At 44.6% G+C, this 22,895-nt stretch overlaps 1 long non-coding RNA gene across 1 annotated transcript in view; it reads left to right on the forward strand.

Moving 5' to 3' along the window:
* Window positions 1–862: 862 nt before the first annotated feature.
* Window positions 863–22,895, forward strand: part of LOC133804244 (uncharacterized) — a 33,835-nt gene continuing 11,802 nt past the window's right edge. Inside the window, exon 1 of the long non-coding RNA XR_009878383.1 lies at window positions 863–966. This is a non-coding gene — a long non-coding RNA (uncharacterized LOC133804244). The remainder of the gene's footprint in view (window positions 967–22,895) is intronic.

Consider the following 22,895-nt stretch of genomic DNA (forward strand, 5'->3'; position numbering starts at 1 on the left):
ATTTAAAAAATAAACTAAATTATGTAAATATATTTATAAAAATTATGTATTAATTAAAATCTTTAAATTCTAGATTTTATTTTTTTTTCTAAATTTTTAATATTATTAACTTTTTATTTATAATAATTTTTATATCAAAACTTAAATTAATTATGATATAAAGAATAATATACTTAAATTTGATTTGTTTAACATATTTATGATAATATTAGTTAAAAACGAGTTATTTTATTAATTAGTTAAATATTGTAAAATAGTTTTAAAATTTCACTAATAATATTGGTGTTTTTATTTTTTTTTATTTTTTAAAATCCATGTTGAACATATTTAAAAGAAAATAAGCAATAGTTGAAAGTAAGTTATTTATTGATGGTTAAATGTTTCACTAATTTGTTTTTTAAAAATTATAAGATTTTAGTTTATAAATATAATTAGAAAATAAAAATTAATAATATATCATTAATATTTTATTGTATTTTTTTTCTTAATATCATTAAATTTTGTATTTAAAATTAAAATAAAAAAAATTCTACCCAACCCACCTTTTTTTCTTTTCCCCTAAACTTTATCTCTCTCTCACTTCCCAGCCGCAACCCACCTTTACATTTCCTTTTTCCTCTTGTCTCTCTCACCCTCTCAACTCCCTCTCCCTCACATTCCCTCTCTCACTCACTCACTCAATGGTGCGCGGGGTTTTGGAAACCAAACGAACAACACGAACGACGGGCGGTCATGGGTATTGGGAAAACGGTGGGGGCTCGGGGGACGATTATGGGAAAATGACGCAAATGATAGAGGCTCAGGGGTGTTGGGAAAATGACACAAATGACGGGCTCAGGGTCGTGGGTGTTTTGGTCTCGCGGAGGGGTCGTGGGTGGCTCGGTCTCACAGAGGGGCCATGGGTGGTGGCTCTGGCGATGGGGTTGTGGCGGTTTCTCTCTGTGTTAACGGAGAAGATGAAGAATGGTAAGTTTTTTTATTTTATTTTTTATTTTTGTTAGTTTCTCACTGATAATTGAAATGTAATTGTGATATAAAATATCAATTTTTCCTTACTAGAAACTCAAATTTTGTTATGAATTTTTTGGTTTGTTATGCTATAATGTATTTGATATATGTTCAAGTTTCATAATATTGCATAATCAAAAGTATTTATGTTCAAGTTTTTTCTTAATCTATTAGTTTTCTGAATTACTATGCTCTGTCATGCTTAGTATTATTATTCACTACAAGAAAAAGCTATATTCATAGCATTGAATTTGCACATTTAAAAGAAAGCATCATCCAGCCCTGTAAATTTTTTGGGGCCATTTAGGTGGCTTACCTTCTTGTCTTCCTGTTAAGATAGAAATGCTCTCTTCGAGATAGAGCTAATCTCCAAAATGCAATAAGCAATTTTCAATTCCAACATAACCCCAAAATTATTACAATAGAGTATTTATATTCAGTAGCACACACCCATGGCTAACAGAATTCAGTTACAATTTCTCACACTCCTCTCAACGTCCCAAAACCATCACATAATCCTTCAACCAACTCGGATTCACGTGCTCTCTCTTGCTACACACTAGTCCTACCTCTGTTGCATTGCTGGTCTCCCCTTCTTCAGTCCGAGTGGTTCCATTGTCCTCTTCACCTATTGGAGGAGCTTCAGTTGTTCGAACCAGTTCCCTTTCCCAGCTTCTCATTTGTTCCTCGATGGCCTTAGAATCCAGCTCTATTAGGCTTGTGGTTTGGGCTTTCGTAACACTACTCCCTTCCACGAAAACAACCTTGTCCGCAAGGTTGGGCAAGTTGTACATTCTAACGAAAGTGTCAAAGTCTCCCCAAGTGGCATCTTCCGGAGAGCTTAGTGACCACTGGACTAACACTTACCGAACAACTTGGTTGTTGTCCCTGTGAATGCGAGTAGCTAGAATGGCTAAAGGAAGCATGACCGGCTTGTTGGCTAGACTCAACTCTGGCAGGGGATAACAACTAATGGGCTTCGATCCATGGAATGGTTTGAGTAATGAGACATGGAAAGTTGGGTGTATACGACTGTTTGGTGGGAGCTTCAATGTATATGTGACAGGTCCAGCTTCAGCTATGATTTCAAAATGGCCAAAATACCGACGACTAAGCTTGGAATTAAGGCGTTGGGAAACTGTGGCCTAGCAGTAAGGTTATAACTTTACAAGAACCAAATCGCCCAACTCTAATTCCATATCCCTCCTTTTTTTGTTAGCCTATTGTCGCATGCAGTGCTGAGCTTGTTTCAGGTTGTGCTTCATCTATTGCAAAATTTCATCTCGTGTAAGGAGATCGTCCTCTACTGCTTGAATAGTGGTCGTGCCTCGAGTGTATGAGGGAATCGAAGGAGGAGCCCATCCATATACTTCCTGAAATTGCATCATGTTGATGGCCGAATGATGGCTCGTATTGTAATGGTATTCAGCCCAGGTCAGAAATTTACTCCACTGTTTTAGGTTCTCGGCTGTAAATGCTTGCAAGTATTGCTCTAAGTAACAGTTGGTGACTTCTGTTTGATCATCTGTTTGCGGGTGATAAGCTAAACTCATCTTCAACGTAGTGCCCATTAATTCAAACAATTTCTTCCAAAAAGCACTAGTGAAAATAGGGTCCTTATCCGAAATGATAGTGTGCGGCATGCCATGAAGTCGAATCACCATATTGGAAAAGAGGTCAGTGACTTTGGAGGCTGAATAGTGAGTTGGTAAAGCTCCAAAGTGAGCATATTTAGTGAGCCTGTCAACCACGACCAGGATATTAGTGACACCATGAGAATTAGGAAGTTCCACAATGAAGTCCATCGCAAAATCTTCCCAAACTTTTTCCAGAATTTCAAGTGATTGAAGCAAACCATAGGGTGCTATCGGATAATACTTATTTGTGTGGCAAACTAGACAAGTTGAAACGAATTGATGAACATCCTTATGCATACCATGCCAAAAGAAATTTGCTCCCAACCGTAAGAATGTCCTATTGACCCCTGCGTGACCACCAATAGGTGATGCATGAAATTCTTGGAGCAACATGTTGACCCACGATTTGGCCAACTGACACGGAGTCAGAATATGCTTGATATGAATGAAAGTAATGAGAAGTATGTAATGACAAAAGTAAATAAGACACAGTATTTTATAGTGGTTCGACCCCTGGATCTGGTAATGACCTACGTCCACTTTGATTGATATTGATATACAAGTCAGAAGGGTGATCAAAGAACTAGGGTTCAATGATTTTGACTAACTTCTGAAGAACAATACAATGTTACTAGGAGAATTACTAGTCTCAAATGATTCAAAAGCCAAAAGTCCCTCCCTTGAGCTATCTCTTGCTATTTATAGGCTCAAGGGGGATTACAAAAAATTGTTACAGATATTCTTTCCTGAATAATCGGATACTCAGGAGATTGTGTGAGATACATTCGGGATTTTACAAAGATCTTCCCATTAATGTTGCCTTGTATGCGGAGCTATCGACCAGACTGGTCGCAGGTAAGACTGGTTCGCACTGCTTCTAAAGTGTCTTCTGGTCGATACTCTAGCAGAACGTTTCCAGGTGTCAGCCACGTGTCCAGGAATCACTCGCCATGTCACCAACGCTAATTTTTTGGATAACATTTGCCCCCCAAAGTTTATTTACCATGAGCAGTAAATAAACTTTTGAACGAACGACTCTTCGGTAACCCCGCCTGACGTGTCAGAACCCTTCGCGTGTTCTTGAAAAAAGTAACCCACTTCTGTCTAATCATGTCCTTTCGGTTCCCCAGAAAAGATTTTGACGGCCATCCCGCTACCCTATACTTTGAAAAAAGGGAAACTGATGATTATATCTTTTTAATGCCACAGACAAACTTATATAAGACATTCGAAGTCTTTATTTTCTTTTTACTCACGCCATCGTCTTCACAAGAAAACCTAAAATCCAGAGCTCTTAACGTTCCCGAAGACCATTCCCTCTGTACTTTCAGGACCCCGTCCGAGATCCCCTTGATCTCCGAAGACCCTTTTTTCTACCTCCACGGTCACTTTCTTGGTAAGTTTTCGAATTACAATGCTTCTAATTTTTCGTGGTGCATGCTTCTGAATGTGGACTGTTTGAGTTTATCTGTTTCTGGTTTGAGATGCCTGTAGGCAGAATATTTTGTAGGCAAAATAGAGTTACGAGTTAGTTTAAAATCCTGGATCATGCTTTTTAGGACGTAAAATCGAAGTAAAAATTCGATCTTTAAGCTAGCTGAAAAAATAAGTTTTTCCCATCCTAAGGGGAGTTGAGAAAGCTTTTTCAGAAAACTTTTTACTTTCACCGTTTGATCCGTTTTTCAAACTGTTCGTGTAGAAAAATTTAGCTTTTTGTTAGAATGCTGTTGTATAAAAGCTTAACTTTTATACTCGACCAGCGTTATTCTAAAAAGCTTTTAAAAGTTTTCCTATCCTCACCTCCCCATTCTTCTGTATGCAGACTTTAATGCCAGATTTGTGGGGAGGTGAAAGGCCTATTGATGACGACATTCTCGCCTAACTGCTCAAGGGAGAAGAACAACCGGCTGACCGTGTCCACGAGATCCCTTTTTCGCGATCCTCTTCCAGACTCCATCCTTTTCCTCCAATGGCCCGTTCCAAGTCTTCAGGCAAGAAAAGACCTGAGTCCAAAAGCAGCCCAAATTCTCCTGCCCAGCCAGATTCGCAGGCTAGGGCTCCCTCGACCAGTGGTCGAGAAAATCTTGTTCCTGACCCTAATATCCAAACTAGGGCCCGCCCTCGCCATCAGAATCTGCCTGATGTCGAGTGGTATACTTCCCCGGCCAGTTCAGTGACCCTTCGGATGGTTGCTAACTGCTTCAGGAAATTCCCTCTCACAGGGGTTTCCATTATACGTCCTGCCGCAGACCAGAGGGCTAACCTTCCCGGAGGTGCAAACAGCGCCTGGTCCCGGTATCACATTGAGGCGAGAGCTTATCTCCCTCTTCATCCCTTTTTTGAGGGGGTGGCCAATTATTTCGGTGTCGCCCCCTTCCAAATAACTCCAAACGGATATAGAATGCTGGCCGCACTCTATATCCTGTATAAACTTAAGAAATGGCCAGAACCTTCGCCCCATGAGGTCAACTATCTTTTTGACCTTAAGTCTAACCCGCAACAGCACGGAACGGGTTTCTTCCATTTTTGTCACCAGGAGACCAACCGAACATTCCTGAGTGACACTACACACATCTCTAATGTGGGGCAGTATAGTAAGGAGTACTTCCTTACCCCGGATATAACCAGCAACAACCTGTCCTTCACTCGAGTAGGTAAGTGCTTGTCTTCGACTGGTCGATACTTTTCTTCAAGGTGTTCCCTTCATTTTTCTTAAACTGTAATCTATTTTTCAGGCCCCTGGTTACGTCCGACCCCAACACCAGACATGGTGTTGAGGTCCAATACTTTGGCCAGGATGTCCGACACAGCAAAAAGCGTCAAGACCCTGGTGACTGAAGAAAACTTGAGGCTGTCTAGCCTCCTGGCTCCTCGCCATGAAACTAGAGGGTCCGTGGTGGACGAAACCACTGCCGAGGGGGTTCCTGAGCAGCAACCCCCTGTGTCACCTCGGAGGAGGAGGCCAACGGGGGTTACAATCAGGGAGTCCACGGGCAATCCTTCCGCAGAAAGACCTTCTGCTCCCCAAGGCAAGGGGAAACAAAAGGCCAAAGAGCCTATTGTGGACTTGGGAGAATCCTCTGATGATAACGGTAAAGTTATTTCGCTTTTAAATGGTTTTCCAATTCCTTGTCATATGTTTGACGGGGTGGGTAACTTTACATATGCTCCAAACCTAGGGCCAGACTTCGTCATGCCAGATAATGAGTATATGACTAATAGAGTCAATAGTGTAGCGACCAGTAGTTGTAGCTCGGGTATTCACTTTGTTACCTCTTTTCTGTTCTATAATAACTTTTCATCTGCCTCTTGTCTTATCATTTTCCTGTGTTTACTTTCATGCAGACATGGCCACTCCCAACATCTTTGACATGTATCAGGCTGAGGAGGAAGAGGAAGTTCCTCAACTCCAACGGAGGTCCAAGAGGAGAACTGGTGAATCCAGCTGAGGTCCTCCATCCAAGAAGGGTCGAACAGAAGACCTTCCCAAGGACGTACCAACTGGGCAAACTTCTATCCATCCACCAGCTCCTACTGAGAAGCATACCCCTCTTGCCCCGCCAAATCCTCCGGCTGCACCCGCCAGAGAGGAAATTACTCGTGAAGAAGCTCTCAGGGCCAAACTCATGAGCCGTGCCCTTCGATCAGCCAAGGATCGTCTTGAACGCATCGGTAAAAGTGACCGTGTCAAGGATGCAATGGTCGAGGCTGAAAACATGGGGGTTGACCAGATTCTGAATAGGACCCTGAACGAAATCTCCAGTGTGAGTACTTTTCATTTCTTAAGCCTTAGTCTTTTATTCTTCACGGCAGGCTCTAACTTTTTCCTTTATTCACAGGCCTTGCTGTCTGCTATCACTACTCGTACCCGTGCCTAGGCTTCCATCGAGCAGGCTAAGGCAAAGGCCACTCAGAGGCATCAGGTGAAGGCAGCTGAGGAGCTTTTGGCTGCAGAGGCTAGGCATGCCAAGGAGTTGGAGGCAATGGCTCGAGAGAGGGATGCTGCGGTGACTAAGCTGTCAGAGGCTGAAGCTGCAAAGGAAGCTGCAATAAAGTCGCGACAGCAGTATCGAGATTCCAGCGTAACCCATCTTCGCGAAATCAAAAGGCTGGAAGAGATGCTCAAGCCCAAGGATGAGGCCATTGCTACTCTCGAAGGCAAAGTCGTGCAGTTGGAACTCGACAACTTCAAAAATCTGGAGAGGTACAAGAGGACGACGCTCCGATGTTTCTACAACTTCTGGAAACATAATCAGGGTGCCGACTTCAGCTATCTTTCTGAAGACGTCAGGACTGCCGAGTTGGCTTGCTGCATCGCCCAACTGGCCGAAGAGGAGGCAAGAGCGAGGATCCCCGCCTCTCCAAGCATTGTTGCTGTAGAAGAAGAAGAAGTTGTTGAGGACACGACCAACCATGATGCTGCTCAGGACCCTCCAGCCCCAAATGCCTCCTAAACTTTTTCCTTATTTTTTCTTTCTTTTTGGCTACACGACCCACGTGTCGTGATGTAAAGACAATATATTTTCGTTTTAAACTTTGCTGCATGAGCAGTAAATCTTTTCTTTTACTTGAACAATTACATCCAAGCAGCGATGCTTGCGGTGTAAAAGCTTAAATCTTGATGCTATAATATTTTTATTTATTATAACATTTGTCTGTATGACCGAACTTAGCATAGTACTTTGGCATGATTTAACAAAACATAAATTTTGAAAAATACTCTAAGTACTGCAGCATGCTTTCACTCATTTTGTTAATGTGTTTACATACATTGCGAGTATGCTTTGCTATCGATGTGCCTTATATGCCCCCCAAGTGATCGAGGAGCTTTAGGTCCTTGGTCACTTGCCCTGACCATGGCCTGTTCGAACATTCCTGTTCGTGTGAAAAATGATACTTGTAATACAGCAAAACAACACACGTAATGAACAAATACTTGTAAATGTAAATTCACAATGGTTGGCAAGAATGACTGGCTGCGCACAGTCCCTTATAATCTCGTATTAAAAATGGACTAAACATGTCTTTACGAGTGATTCTATAATAGAACTTTACATATACGAGCAGTTAGCCATACAACGTGGCTAACCCTCTTTGCAAAACTTGTAAAAATTGAAATTTAATACAAGCCAGTCCTTTAAAAAGGACTGTTCATTGATAATACTTGCGCAGGTGTTCTCCATTCCAATAGCGTGGAATGAGATTTCCGTTTAAGCGTGCAAGTTTGTAGGTGCCTGGATGAAGGACTTCTTCAATCTGGTAAGATCCTTCCCAATTGGGTCTGAGTACTCCAGCAGTAGGGTCGCGGGTATTTAAGAAAACTCATCGTAACACCAAGTCACCGACGTTGAATTTTCTTTCTTTAACTTTGGAGTTAAAGTACCGGGCGACTTTTTGCTAGTATGCAGCAACTCGGAGTTGAGATTTCTCTCGTATCTCATCGATTGAGTCAAGGGACTCCATCATTAGCTGGCTGTTCTGTTCCTGGTCGTACGTCAAACGCCGATGTGAGGGGGGATCTAACTCAACAAGCAACATAGCCTCATACCCATAGGCTAAGGAAAATGGAGTATGTCCTGTCGCTGTTCGGTGAGACGTTCTATACGACCAGAGGACTTCAGGCAACTGCTCTGGCCACGCTCCTTTAGCTTCCTCAAGTCTTTTCTTCAGGGTGTCTTTAAGAGTTTTATTTACGTCTGTAACGCCCCAAACTCCAGGGACCGTTACGGTGTGCCTTGTAAACAGTGCTAAACTCGCTAACCGAGTCATTTGGCCAAAATCGTGAACTAAGTATGATTAGCGGTTTAGGGATTAAAACCTTGGTTAAGATGTAACGTTTCACTAGAACGTTTAATATATACATTGGGATCTCGAAAATATAATTTCAGAGTTTATTACAGAAAATATTTACAACAAGCCGTTCTAAGCGGCAAAACAGGGTTCAACCCTAGTTCCACTTTAAACCTCGGCCGTGGCAGACGAGCAGCTGCATATGTACACGTCATCACCTAAGCTCTCCAACTCAAGGATGGTCCAGCTTCCTCTTGCCTTTACCTGCACCACGTAGCACCCGTGAGCCAAAGCCCAGCATGAAAACACAAAAGAGCATGATATAATATCAACAACGATCATAATAACCATTCGGGACTGTCAGTCCAAGCAAATAGGTGACAATAGCCAAAAGTCACAATAATGAGCATCGCTCCTTCTAGCCATGTGACGATAGGGTCACCAGGGCTTAACTGATAAGTGATTCTTTCTTAAGTTTGATTAGGACAGGTGCAAGGTGATTAGTCACCAACATAACCTTCCTCACGACTCTAGAGTCGAAACTATGGACAACGTCCCTTAGCCATGTGACAAACGGTCACCGGGGTCATATACCTTGGCTATAGTCATCTGGTCGTAGACCAGGCAAGCGCTTATAAGTTCTTCGACCCTAGGGTCGGTCTAGCATTAATGCCATAGAGCCATTCAATGCGTGATTCTCGACTTTAGAGTCGGTCCCTGACTAGTCAGTGTCATACACAAGTAAGTCATGCCGCCAATCATATATCACAAGTTCCATATCCATAAACAAGTTACTCAGCATGCTTACTAAACATGTATTAGTACAACTAGGACCATGCATAAACACAGAGGCTCAAGCTCTGAACGATATCATACCCAGTATACAAAGCATGTCCTAATCACATGTTTCTCATGCATCATATGCAATATATTCAGCAATCTAACATGCACCAATAACAGCCATGCATGTCACGTTTAATAGTCAACCAACATGCATCAAGAATAGCCATGCATGTCATACATAATAATCAACCGACATGCATCAATAATAACCACGCATGCCATACTCATTAATCAACCAACATGCATCATAATAACCATGCATGTCATACATAATAATCAACCGACATGCATCAATAATAACCACGCATGTCTTACTCATTAATCAACCAACATGCATCATAATAACCATGCATGTCTCATATACACAGGGTGCAGTTTTCTTACCTCAAAGTAGAGCTAGAACGATTAAAAGAACGACCCTTGAGAACGATCAACTTTTAGTCCTTTAGCGGTCACCTAGTCATAACCAAATATAAGGTATCATCAATAAAAATGATCAACATAAGTTCCCCAATCAATATCTAGCCTCCGGAACACCAATCCCCACTTAACCGGGTACTAGGTTCAACCCCGAGGCCTATGGCTTGAATCCCCAAGCTAAAAACATGTTTTTGGTCAAAATGGCCTTAAGGGCCACGGCCCTCCCCTGCTGCGCCGCGGCGCGCCTCCCAGACAGAGACCACCCTCCCAGCCAGACGCCTTGAGCCGCGGCGCACCACAGCCATGCCGCGGCTCAATACCCAATTTTGTCCAGAAAACTCAGCACGCACACTAGACTTTCCCCTGCGTTTTTCCCTTGAAACCAGCCCTTCAAACTTGTCCCAAACCTCAACCTAACACCCAATTCAACCACCAAAAATCCTCTACAACTCACCCTCATTAAAACCCAAAGTAAACATCACCCAAACCTCCATAAATTCAAACTTTCTACAAGTGATTCACAAGTCAAAAGCTAAAACTCAAAATAGGGTATGAACCAGAAATTAATGGTAGAAACTTACCCCAAACACGATTTGAATCCTTCCCAATGGCTAAACTCAAGCTAAACCTCCCCAATCTTGACTCCCTAGCTTGCTTCCTCAAGATAGGCTCTCAAAACCTAAAGAAGAGGGTGAAGGAGGACTTGCACGGGAAGGAAGGGAGAAAGAGAGGATAGGCTCTGTTTTAACTCTGTATTTTCTACAGCCTTCATGTCATATATATCCTTAGGGTCAAAAGACCATAATGCCCCTAAGCCAAATAAACCCCTTTAAAGGCTTCCAAGGGTAAAATCGTCATTTCCTGCCTATCTCGTTAATTATAATTAACGCTCTCCAATTCCCGCTATTCTCAATATTCCCAAATACCAATAAATCATATCCCATTACCCTTTAATTCCCGGTAATGCTCTAATCATTAAATTCACCCCGAGACTCACCCCGAGCCCTGAACTTAAACCTGTTATGACTAGACCGAACACTTACATCTCATGATCGCTCATGTCGATAAGCTCGAACCAATCCACCTTATAGTGTGGCTATATTAATTAATCACAGTCATGCACCCAAAATACACAATTACGCCCACAGTGGCCAAATTACCAAAATACCCTCATAATTAACATATGAGCCCATATGCATGCATCCACCATCATATAATAATATCATTCACGTAAACATGCATATAATCATTAAATACTATAATAAACCAATTATGGCCCTCCCGGCCTCCTAATCAAGGTCCTAAACCTTATTAGGAAATTTGGGGCATTACAACGGCTTCGACTTGCCCATTCGCCTGGGGGTGTGCGACTGAAGAAAAGCTTTTAATAAATCCATGTCTTTCGCTGAAATCGGTGAATAAATTGCTGTCAAACTGGGTCCCATTGTCTGAAACTATCTTTCTGGGCAAACCATACCGACAGACAATGTTCTTGATGACAAAGTCGAGAACTTTCTTGGTCGTGATGGTTGCGAGTGGTTCAGCTTTGGCCCATTTGGTGAAGTAATCAGCTGCCACAACTGCGTATTTTACTCCGCCTTTCCCTGTAGGTAGGGATCCAATCAAATCTATCCCCCGTACTGCAAAAGGCCACGGACTCTGCATTTGTTTCAATTCATTTGGAGCTGCTCGTGGAATCTTGGAGTACCGTTGACATTTGTCACATTTTCGTACAAACTCCATCGAATCCTCGTTCATCGTTGGCCAGAAGTAGCCCTGCCTTAGAATCTTTTTTGCCAAACTCTGCCCCCCAGCGTGATCCCCGCAGAAGCCTTCATGCACCTCTTTCATGAGTTCCTTAGCTTTTTCTGGTGTAACGCACCTGAGTAATGGCATCGAATATCCTCTTCGGTACATAATGCCATCGACCAGTATGTATCTAGCAGCTCGTCTTTGTAGATTTCTGGCTTTGTTTCTATCTGTTGGTAGCGAACCATTTGTCAGATACTCCAAGTAAGGCGCCATCCATGTATCGTCCATCCGAATCTCCATACTGGACTTAGCTGCTTGTATGCTCGGCTTACTCAGTCTTTCTACTGGCACAATGTTCAAAGTGTCAGCATCCTTCGCGCTTGCGAGTTTGGCTAAGGCGTCTGCATTTGAATTCTGATCCCGCGGGATTTGCTAGAGGGTGTACTTCGTGAACTGGGCTAGCAGGTCCTTTGTTTTATTCAAGTAGGCCACCATTTTCAAACCTCTCCCTTGATATTCTCCTTGGACCTGATTCACCACCAGCTGTGAATCACTGTAGATATCAAGCGTCTTTATGCTCATATCCTTTGCCATTCTCAATCCAGCGAGGAGTGCTTCATATTCTGCTTCATTATTTGATGCGGTGAAGTCGAACTTGATGGCGCAGTGAAATCGATGCCCTTCCGGCGTTATCAATATCACTCCCGCTCCAACGTGGGATTCGTTGGATGAATCATCCGTGAATAGCTTCCACGAAGGAGTTTTGTCTTGAGGCACGGGCGCTTCAGGCAGTTCGCACTGCTCACTGTCTGGGAGTTCGGTGAACTCCACAATAAGATCGGCCAAGACTTGTCCCTTTACTGCTGCTCGCGGTGAATAGGTTATGTCGAACTGCCCTAGTTCGACTACCCATTTTAACAATCGCCCAGTCGCCTCAGGTTTTTGGAGGACTTGCCAAAGGGGCTGGTTAGTTAGAACTGTGATAGGATGGGCTTGGAAGTAAGGACGTAACTTCCTAGAGGCTAGAATTAAGCAATATGCTAACCTTTCAATTGGCGGATATCTTAATTCTGCGCCGATCAGCCTCTTGCTGACATAATAGACTGCTTTCTGTACGCCTTCTTCCTCCCGTAACAGTACCGCGCTAGCAGCAACTTCGGTAGTTGCCAGATAAATAAACAAAGTCTCTCCTTCGATCAGCTTTGACAAGATGGGAGGTTGTGCCATATGAGCTTTCAAAGCCTAGAATGCTTGCTCGCAGTCTTCTGTCCACTCAAACTTTTTATTCCCCCTAAGTAGATTGAAGAATGGGACGCACTTGTCTGTTGATTTCGAAATGAATCTACTTAGGGCTGCGATCCTCCCCATTAAACTTTGTACATCTTTGATCTTCTCTGGCGACTTCATGTCGATCAGGGCTTTTATCTTGTCGGGATTGGCCTCGATCCCTCTTGAATTTACGATAAACCCCAAAAACTTCCCTGATCCGACTCCAAAGGAACACTTGAGGGGATTCAACTTCATCTGGTACTTCTTTAACACATCAAAGCACTCTTGTAAATCCCTCACATGTCCTTCTGCTTTCCTAGACTTTACCAACATGTCGTCCATGTATACCTCCATGTTTACACCGATTAGCTCCTTAAACATGTGGTTGACAAGACGTTGGTAAGTCGCACCTGCGTTTTTCAGTCCAAAGGGCATTACTTTGTAATAGTACAAGCCCGTATCGGTCTGAAAGCTGGTGTGATCCTCATCAGGGGGATGCATGCTAATCTGGTTGTAGCCAGAATATGCATCCATGAATGAGAGGATCTCATGTCCTGCAGTAGCGTCGACCAGCTGGTCGATCCTCGGGAGCGGAAAGCAGTCCTTTGGGAAGGCTTTATTGAGGTCTGTAAAATCCACACAGGTCCGCCACTTGCCATTAGGCTTGGGGACCAGCACCGGATTAGAGACCCACGACGGATAAAATGCCACCCGGATGAACCCATTCTCCTTTAGGCTTTCGACTTCTTCTTTTAAGGCTCGCGATCTATCTTTATCGAGCAGCCTTCTCTTTTGTTGCACGGGAGGAAAGGTCTTGTCTATATTCAGGACATGGCTGATTACTGCAGGATCTATCCCAACCATGTCTTTATGCGACCAGGCGAAAACCTCCTGGTTTTTTCGCAAGAATTCCACCAGTGCGTGCTTCGTGGTAGGCTCTAAGTTTTTCCCAACCTTTATGATTCTGGTCGGGTCTTCATTGTCGAGTTGGACCTCCTCTAGGTCCTCGACAGGTCCAACAATTTCTTCAAAATCCCCAAAGCGAGGATCCAGATCTCCATCCTCCTTTGGGCAACACCCTATTTGGTGACTTCATCACCGGATTGGGCTGGTGTATCAACCGCCATCTGCAACCTATCAGAGGGAGTGCCCTTCTTTGCCTTTGTGATTGAGGCGTTGTAGCATTCTCTGGCTTCCCTTTGGTTCCCCAACATGCATCCTACCCCTGCGTCCGTTGGGAACATCATGGCCAAGTGCCACATAGAAATGACGGCCCGTAGATCAACCAGTAAAGGCCTTCCAATGACGGCATTGTACGCCGAAGGACAATCGACCACTACAAAAGTGGCGAGTAATGTCCTTGTAGCAGGCGCTGTACTTGTCATCACTGGGAGTTTAATTAATCCTGTGGGGGCAAGTCCTTCCCCAGAGAAGCCGTATATCGTTTGGTTGCAAGGCTCCAAATCCTTAACGGACAGTTTCATGCGTTCCAGAGAAGACTTATACATGATATTCACTGAACTTCCTGTATCGACTAGCACTCTTTTCACCATCATGTTAGCCATCTGGACATCCACGACCAGCGGATCAGAATGCGGGAAACTGACATGCTGGGCATCGCCATCAGAGAAGGTTATCTCACCTTCCTCTGACCGAGCCTTCTTAGGAGCGCGGTCCTCCACATTCATCATCTCGAAGTCCTGGTCGTGGCACAGGGTTCGAGCGTATCGTTCCCTGGCCTTTCCGCTAGTTCCCGCGAGGTGCGGGCCTCCACAGATGGTTAATAACGTGCCAGCCACGGGGGCAGGCTGCAAGGGTGGCGAGCGTTGGCGCGTGGGTGCTTGCTCGTTGCTACCCGGAGCTTCTCGTTGGGAATTTCCCGAGGCCCGTACGTACCTTCTCAAGTGTCCTTGTTTAATAAGGAACTCGATCTCATCTTTTAACTGGTTGCATTCATTAGTGTCATGTCCGTAGTCATTATGGTAACGACAGAACTTGGTGGTGTCTCTTTTCGAAATGTCCTTTCGAATGGGTCCAGGTTTCTTGTAGGCACACTGGAACTTGTGGCCTGGTAAACCTCTCCCCGAGACTCAACGAGGGCAGTGTAGTTAGTGAACCGAGGCTCATAACGATTACCCTTGGCTCGTTTGTTGTCGGAGGTGGAAGGCTCGTTATACGGCCGTTTTCCACCGTTCTTGCCATTACCGTTGCCGTTCCCGTTGCCTTTGCCGTTGCCATTAGGTTTGAACCCATTGGCGGCCTTGGCGGTTTTGGAAGCCTTCTTATCCTTGCCTGAGGGCTTTCCATCATCGGCAATGGCTTCTTCAAGCTTGATATAGCGATCAGCTCGATCCAAAAATTCTTGGGTAGTTCTCACCCCTTCCTTTCGGAGACTCTTCCAGAGGGGAGAACGACATTTTACTCCTACAGTTATGGCCATCATCTTGCCTTTGTCCCCGACCGTCTTCGCTCCAGCTGCTGCTCGCATAAAATGCTGGATGTAGTCTTTCACTGACTCCCCATCCTGTTGGAGAATTTCAACCAACTGGTTCGCTTCGGTCGGATGCACACGACCTGCGTAGAACTGTCTGTAGAACTCCCTTACGAACATTTCCCAAGAAACTATGCTTGCAGGAGGGAACTTAAAAAACCATTCCTGCGCAACTTCAGAAAGTGTTGCAGGGAAGATCCTACACCGAGCGTCTTTGGACACTTTCTGAATGTCCATCTGAATTTCAAAATTGTTGACATGGGACACTGGGTCCCCATATCCGTCAAAGTTCGGGAGCGTAGGCATCTTGAATTTGCTCAGGGTTTCGGCATTAGCTATCCTTTGCACGAAAGGAGTGCCTTTCCTCCTATCGTGGTCGATGTAAGATGTCCTCCCCCTGACCAGCTGTTGCACTGCCTGGTTGAGGGCATCTATCTGGGCCTGTACAGCGGTAGGAATCGCTGTGGCCTCTGTTGCTGGAGGGACATTCTCGCCATGCCGCTCACGGCGGTCGTTGAGTACATCTCTCAGGTCCTCTTCTCTTCTCCGCTGCTCGCTACCCCCGAGCCGGTTGAAGACATTATTTTGCCTGGGTTGTCCCCGAGCGTCCCGTCTATTGGGCTGGTCATCTTGAGGTACCTGGCCCCTGCCTTTACCTCTTTCTTCGTTCCTCCCACCGGCGTTTCCTTTGCCTGAGTCGGCCTCATTATATCCATGGCCATCTCTGAACCTTGACTGGCTATGGTGGGACCGGCTGTTCCCTCTATTCCTGTCTCTGGCTGAAACGTCCCGAGCGTTAGAGGGCGGCCTGTGCTGGTCATGGTGTCCCCGTGCATTATCATGTCATGGGGGACCCCGGACTGCAGAGCCTAACTCTGAGTCCCTACTGTTACTAGGAGGGTACTGACCTCTGTTCATTAGGTTCGGTCCATCATCCCTACGGCGTCTAGGACTGCGAGGCTGATGCTCGGCCCTATTCTGCCTCTGTTACGGGGGATTACCCCGAGCAGCATGAGATGGTGGTTGTGCCTTAGGGTCCAGTGGGACATCGTCGTGGGGCATCTGAGGCTGCTCGGGCCTTTGCGGACTTGAGGGCTGGATTGGTGGGCTAGGATCAGGACCCCTCTGAGGTGGCCCATTCATAGGTCGGTCAGGCTGCGAGGCAGGTGCAGCCTGATTTCTGGCCAATAGCAAGGCTGCCTCGAGGGCTGCCATGGCTTCGCTCTGGCGGCGGTCCACCTCCGCCTGCCTTTCGCTCAATTCCGCGCGCTGCCGTTCAATCTCCTGCTGCTGCCGCGCCATAACTTCAGCGGCAATCTCCTGACTGGCTCTCAGACTGGCCAGTTCTTCCTGCAACGCGCCCAGGGTACTCTTCAACGTTGCATCATCCATTTCCTCCTCTTCAAAGTCCAATTGTGGCTCATCCTCTGCCATGCTTGCAGGAGGAGAAGGTGGCGGGTTTGATGGTGCAGCGGCGGCCGCCTTTTCAGTTTTCTTTCCAGCTTTCACCATTAATTTTCTCAACAACGATAAATCAAGCTCTCAATGAAAGCACCAGAATGTTGACCCACGATTTGGCCAACTGACACGGAGTCAGAATATGCTTGATATGAATGAAAGTAATGAGAAGTATGTAATGACAAAAGTAAATAAGACACAGTATTTTATAGTGGTTTGGCCCCTGGATCTGGTAATGACCTACGTCCACTTAGATTGATATTGATATACGAGTCAGAAGGGTGATCAAAGAACTAGGGTTCAATCAGTTTGACTAACTTCTAAAGAACAATACAATGTTACTACGAGAATTACTATAGTCTCAAATGATTCAAAAGCCAAAAGTCCCTCCCTTGAGCTATCTCTTGCTATTTATAGGCTCAAGGGGGATTACAAAAGATTGTTACAGATATTCTTTCCTGAATAATCGGATACTCAGGAGATTGTGTGAGATACATTCGGGATTTTACAAAGATCTTCCCATTAATGTTGCTTTGTATGCGGAGCTATCGACCAGACTGGTCGCAGGTAAGACTGGTTTGCACTGCTTCTAATGTGTCTTATGGTCGATACTCTAGCAGAACGTTTCCAGGTGTCAGCCACGTGTCCAGGAATCACTCGCCACGTCACCAACGCTAATTTTTTGGATAACACAACAGATGCTTTAAGTTCAAGTGTTTGCTAATAAAAAACTTTTGCTTGTAATATAACAGATCGTCCCTTGCTGAATATAATTGAGTGTCTAAAGTTCCTTGTTGTAATTGCTCATGGAGCAGGTGTAGATCCGGGCTTGTGATATTCTCTTGACGTAAATCCTCCAAAAAATCAAATTGTCCAGCACTCATTGCCAAGTGAAGGGTAGAAAGAGACCCTTCGTACTACCTAGACAAAGCATCCACAGCGGAGTTCTAAGCACCTGCTTTATACTCGATGGAGAATTGAAACCCCAAGAGTTTTTTAATGAAATGTTGCTGCTCCGGGGTCTGGATAACCTGTGTCAATAGTTCACGAAGGCTTTTATGGTCTGTGTGGATAATAAAATGTCTCCCGAGCAAATATTGGCGCCATTTTGTTAATGCTTCAATAGTGGCATGCATCTCTCGGATGTAGGTGGAGGATCCCACAAATCGAGGACCAAGCTTCCTGCTAAAGTACGCCAATGGATGACCCTCTTGCATCAAGACTCCTCATAAGCCCACATTCGAAGCATCTGTCTCCATAATAAATTGCTTAGAAAAATCTAGCAGCCGCAAGACAGGTGTTTCAGTTATCGCTTTCTTGAGGCTCTCAAAGGCAGTAGTAGCGATTGGGGTCCATATAAAATTGTCTTTCTTCAACAAGTCTGAAAGGGGAGCTACAATAGAGGCGTAGTGAGCCATGAAATGTCTATAATACCCAGTAAGACCCAAAAACCCCCCGTAATTGCTTCAATGATTTCGGTGTTGGCCACTCCAACATGGCTGTGACTTTCAAAGGATCCGCTTGAACTCCCTGCGAAGACACCAAGTGCCCCAAGTATTCAACCTTGCGCTGAAAAAAATGACACTTAGAAACCTTTGCAACAAATCTATGCTCTCGAAGAAGTTGAATGACCTTGCTGAGGTGCACCACATGTTCTTGTTCACTGTTACTATATATTAAAATGTCATCGAAGAACACAATGACGAATTGCCTCAAAAATGGCCGGAATACTTAATTCATTGCTGCTTGGAATGTCGACAGCGCATTGGTAAGTCCAAATGGCATGACCACAAATTTGTAATGTCCTTCATGCATTCTAAAGGTTGTCTTATGTATGTCTCTGCGATCCATACGGATTTGGTGGTAACCCGCTCGAAGATCCAATTTAGAAAACACTTCAGATTTGCCCAATTCGTCCAAAATCTCATTGATAGTATGAATGGGGAACCTATCCCGAACAGTAAAGTTGTTTAGCACTCTATAATCCACACAAAAATGCCATGACCCGTCTTTTTTGCGCACCAGCAACACTGGTGATGAATATAGGCTGGTGCTCGCTCGAATAAACCCTTGTTCCATCATTTCCTTTACCAATTTTTCGATAATGTCTTTTTGAAAGTATGGGTACCAGTAAGGTCGAACATTCACCGGTGTGGACCCCAGTTGTAAAAATATTATGTGATCAACGGCTCGATATGGTGGCAGCTGTGTAGGTTCCACGAATACATCAGCAAAGTGAGTGAGCAATCCTTTGCCGTGTGAGGGAAAATCAGCTTCTAACAGAGGTAGTTCGTCCACTGTAGTAATCGACTCATCCATGACAGAAATCAAACGATACATGATACTCACCTCTCCCTCACGCAAAAGTGCCTGAAATTGAGAGAATGACAGTGGCTTAGTAGTAGCATCAACCGAACCATCTAACTTTACAAAATTTCCTTACCATTGAAATTCCATTGTCAAGGCCTTATGATCATGAACACAAAGTCCCAAAGTTTGTAACCATTGCATCCCAAGCACCACATCAATACCACAAATGGACAAGATGTGTAAGTCAACCACAAAATTATGACCCTGTAAAACCAGCACCATTGCTCTGCAAATTTTGGAACATAAGAGAAAATTGCCATTGCCCATATATACCTTAAACCGTTTGGTCTCTTCCGCAGCAAGATGCAACTTAGTAGCCAACGTCTCTTGAATGAAATTGTTATTACTACCCGTATCAACCAAAACTTCCAGCGATTCAGTACCATGCTTGGTGACAATCCGAAAAATCCACGGATTCATGGAGTTCGAAACGGAGTTAAGGCTCACTTCCTCATCAGTGGGGTCGAATTCTTGGTTATCACTGTCTTCGTCTGCTGGAGCATCATCATCCTCTTGGATACGCATTATTATCATCTTGTTTTTACATTTATGTCCGTAGTTAAATTTCTCATCACAGGTGTAACATAAACCCCTATCTCTACGATCCTTCATTTCAGCAGCAGTTAGTTTCTTGATAGACACTGAATTTTGTTTGGAAGAGGTGAATGTGGTATGGGTGCTTCCCTGATTAGTAGCCAATGGCCGTGCAGACCACCCCGATCGAGTACTCTCCCTTTGCTGCCATATCAGATCATCGTTTCGATCTTCAAACAACTGCTCTTTAGCCATAGCATCCACCAAATCAACTGGTTTAGCCATCAAAAATTCCCTATGAATATTCAACTTCAATCCCCAGATGAATAAATTCATGAACATAGATTCCGACACCCCCATAATTCTCGGCATGAGAGATTCAAATTCAGCACGAAACTGAGACACTCGTCCTATTTGAGTGAGCTTAGAAATTTGACCTAGTGGATCATCGTAAATCGATGGTCGAAAACGTTGTTGCAGTGCCGTCAGAAACGACTCCCAATCTATAATTGAGCCACCCTTTTCCATCCACTGAAACCACGTCGATGGATCTCCCTCCAAGTGGAAAGGAACCATGGCCAAGCGCGTCGCATTATCAACCTTGTGCAACTCAAAGAATTTGTTAATTTTATAGACCCAATCCTCAACATTCAACCCATCAAAGTGTGGAACCTTAACCAGCAATGTCTTGAGAATTAGATTCACATCATGGCAGTCGGAGTCAGAATCGAAACGTCTCCCCTTGCCCCAGACTGAATCTCAAACTTCGCTGGCTTCCCCACCATGCCCAGGCGACGACGGAGGAGAATTTTGGGCGAAGTGCTCATCAATCAACGCTTTAAGATGTTCCAACTGAGTATCTGATTGTTGTTCCCACTTGAGATCCAAGGCTTCCAAAAGGGCTGCAATCTCTTCATTCTTCATAGAGGAAAAAGAAGCAATGAAAGCACCAATGTTAAGATAGAAATGCTCTCTTCAAGACAGAGCTAATCTCCAAAATGCAATAAGCAATTTTCAATTCCAACATAACTCCAAAATTATTACAATAGAGTATTTATATTCATGAGCACACACCCATGGCTAACAGAATTCATTTTCAATTTCTCACACTCCTCTCAACGTCCCAAAACCATCACATAATCCTTCAACCAACTCAGCTTCACGAGCTCCTTCTTGCAACGCGCTATTCCAACCTTTGTTGCATTGCTGGTCTCCCCTTCTTCAGTCCGAGTGGTTCCGTTGTCCTCTTTGTTGACGCGGTTCTTCGCCAACAGGTAATTAAGAAAAGAAGAGAAAGGGATTAGTGCTATTGTTGAATCGTAACAGATATATGATCTTGGAAAAGTGAAATGGTGACTCAAGACACGTTTTTTAATTGGTTTGAAGGTTAAAATCCTTCCAGTCCACTAGTTAGTATTATTGCTATATACTGGATATTTGATTATAAGGTATTTCTTACAAGAGATAATCCAACCCCTCTCAACTCCCAGGGTCTCCATATTTATAGGAGAAGGCACCTGGGAGTTGGTAAGAAGGTCATCCCGTGACCTTCTTACCTATCGTATCAACTCTATGACGTTCATGATTAATTCCTAAACCTGACACATAAGTGTGGTCAAATCAATAGGTAAGGAGATAATGGGCCGCACGGCCCAACCCAGTCGTGGGTGTTTGAATACGCACGTTCCTGCTGTGTGTCCGAGAAGTCAGGGGCATATCAAACACGTGATGTCTGATATGTGCACATTTACCTTGCGTGTGTTGACTTTACAAAGAGTCATAGCCTCCAAATCCAGCTCGTACCACGAGCTGGATACCTAACTCGACCTTCGGCCTTCAGAGTCCGGACTCAAGTCTTAGGCAATCTTGGCGAACCCTTGGGTTACCTCAATCTAAGGAGTTATGATCTTATGACGGCAGCTCCAATTTTGGGGATATCCACGAGGTAATCATGATTAGGCCGCAGCTCAGCTCGCTAATCAGCCCGTGGAAAAATCAGGGCGTACATCTGCCCCCCAAGCCCCTGCTCGTGGTATACTATGTCGTATAAGGCCACAGTAGGGGCTTTTAGGCTTCCCCGTGAACTCTTCACACTCCACATCTTACGCAGGCGCCTGATACGTGGAACATCGTGGTTGGTGACGATACGTCTTACGAGAACCGCATTTAATGGCCTATCCTATGCCCAGCCGTCGTTTCGTATTTCGAGTGGAGGGCCTTGGATCCCACATCAGGGCCATCCAACGACCCTCTACACGTGATCCTTTTTATATATAAAAGGGGTGGCCACCCTACGCATGGGCCACCCTTTCATTTGAAATTTCTCAGAACTTCTTTCCTTCTTCTCTCTTCATCTCAGAAGAAAAAGAAACCCTCCTTTCTGCGACCTCCATTCTTAGTGTTCAAGAAGCTCAGGCGTGAGGATTCCTTCGAATCTTTGGAGACAGGAACTCCTACGAAGCTCCAACCTAGGCGACACCTTCATTCACCTCCCAACCAAACACTGTAAGTCTCCTAACCATGCGTGTTTTGAAAATATTTTTCACTGTAGCTTAGGTAAATATTTACTGTAGCCACATGCAAGGGTTTACTGGTTTTTGTGGGTATGAAGGGTGAAAGCCTTTTAGGTTAGGGTATTCTTTGTTGTAGGAAACCGTTTAGGAGTATGGTTTATAGGATGCATTTTCTGGGGAAAATTTATGGGTAGGAGTTTTGGAATTGTGGGTGCAAAACCGGGTAGCTTAGGGGACACGCTTCACAGGCGGTTTTGCAATCTTTGCCTACTGAAACTTTCCCCCCAAGGAAAATTCTATGCTGACCCTCCTGACACACGAATTCCGAGTAATCGGGGATCTGTGGGGAGCACAGGCGCGTGTTCATTGAACCGCGTGGTCCCACTCTCCACGGGCTGGGCTTACCTCAGCTCGTGCAAATAACATTTAATTTTTCCTCATGCTTGGGTCGCCTTTTCTAAAATATTTTCTTTTGTTCGCTAGGCGACCAGATGGTACCGAAGAGGAATGCTTCCAAGCAGACCGTCAGCATCTCGGCCTCCCAGCAAGAAAAAGGAAAGGCGGTGATGCCGGACTCCCCGATCCCCAACTTTGGGCTGGCAGTGGAGCAGGAGCTCGAGGTGGCTCCTAATGCGTTCTTCGAGGTGGAGAAGATCATCTCAAAGATCACCGACCAGATGAAGATCAATAAGATATTCCTCTCCCACAACATCGCGCTGGGGAGGACGTCAGTGATTGCCCGACCTCCCACGGAAGGCGAGCGGAGTTGCGCGCCGCTTGACGAGGCATTCGCGACCTGGAGCGGCGAGC

This window comes from Humulus lupulus, chromosome X (assembly GCF_963169125.1).
Source record: "Humulus lupulus chromosome X, drHumLupu1.1, whole genome shotgun sequence".
Lineage (NCBI taxonomy): Eukaryota > Viridiplantae > Streptophyta > Magnoliopsida > Rosales > Cannabaceae > Humulus > Humulus lupulus.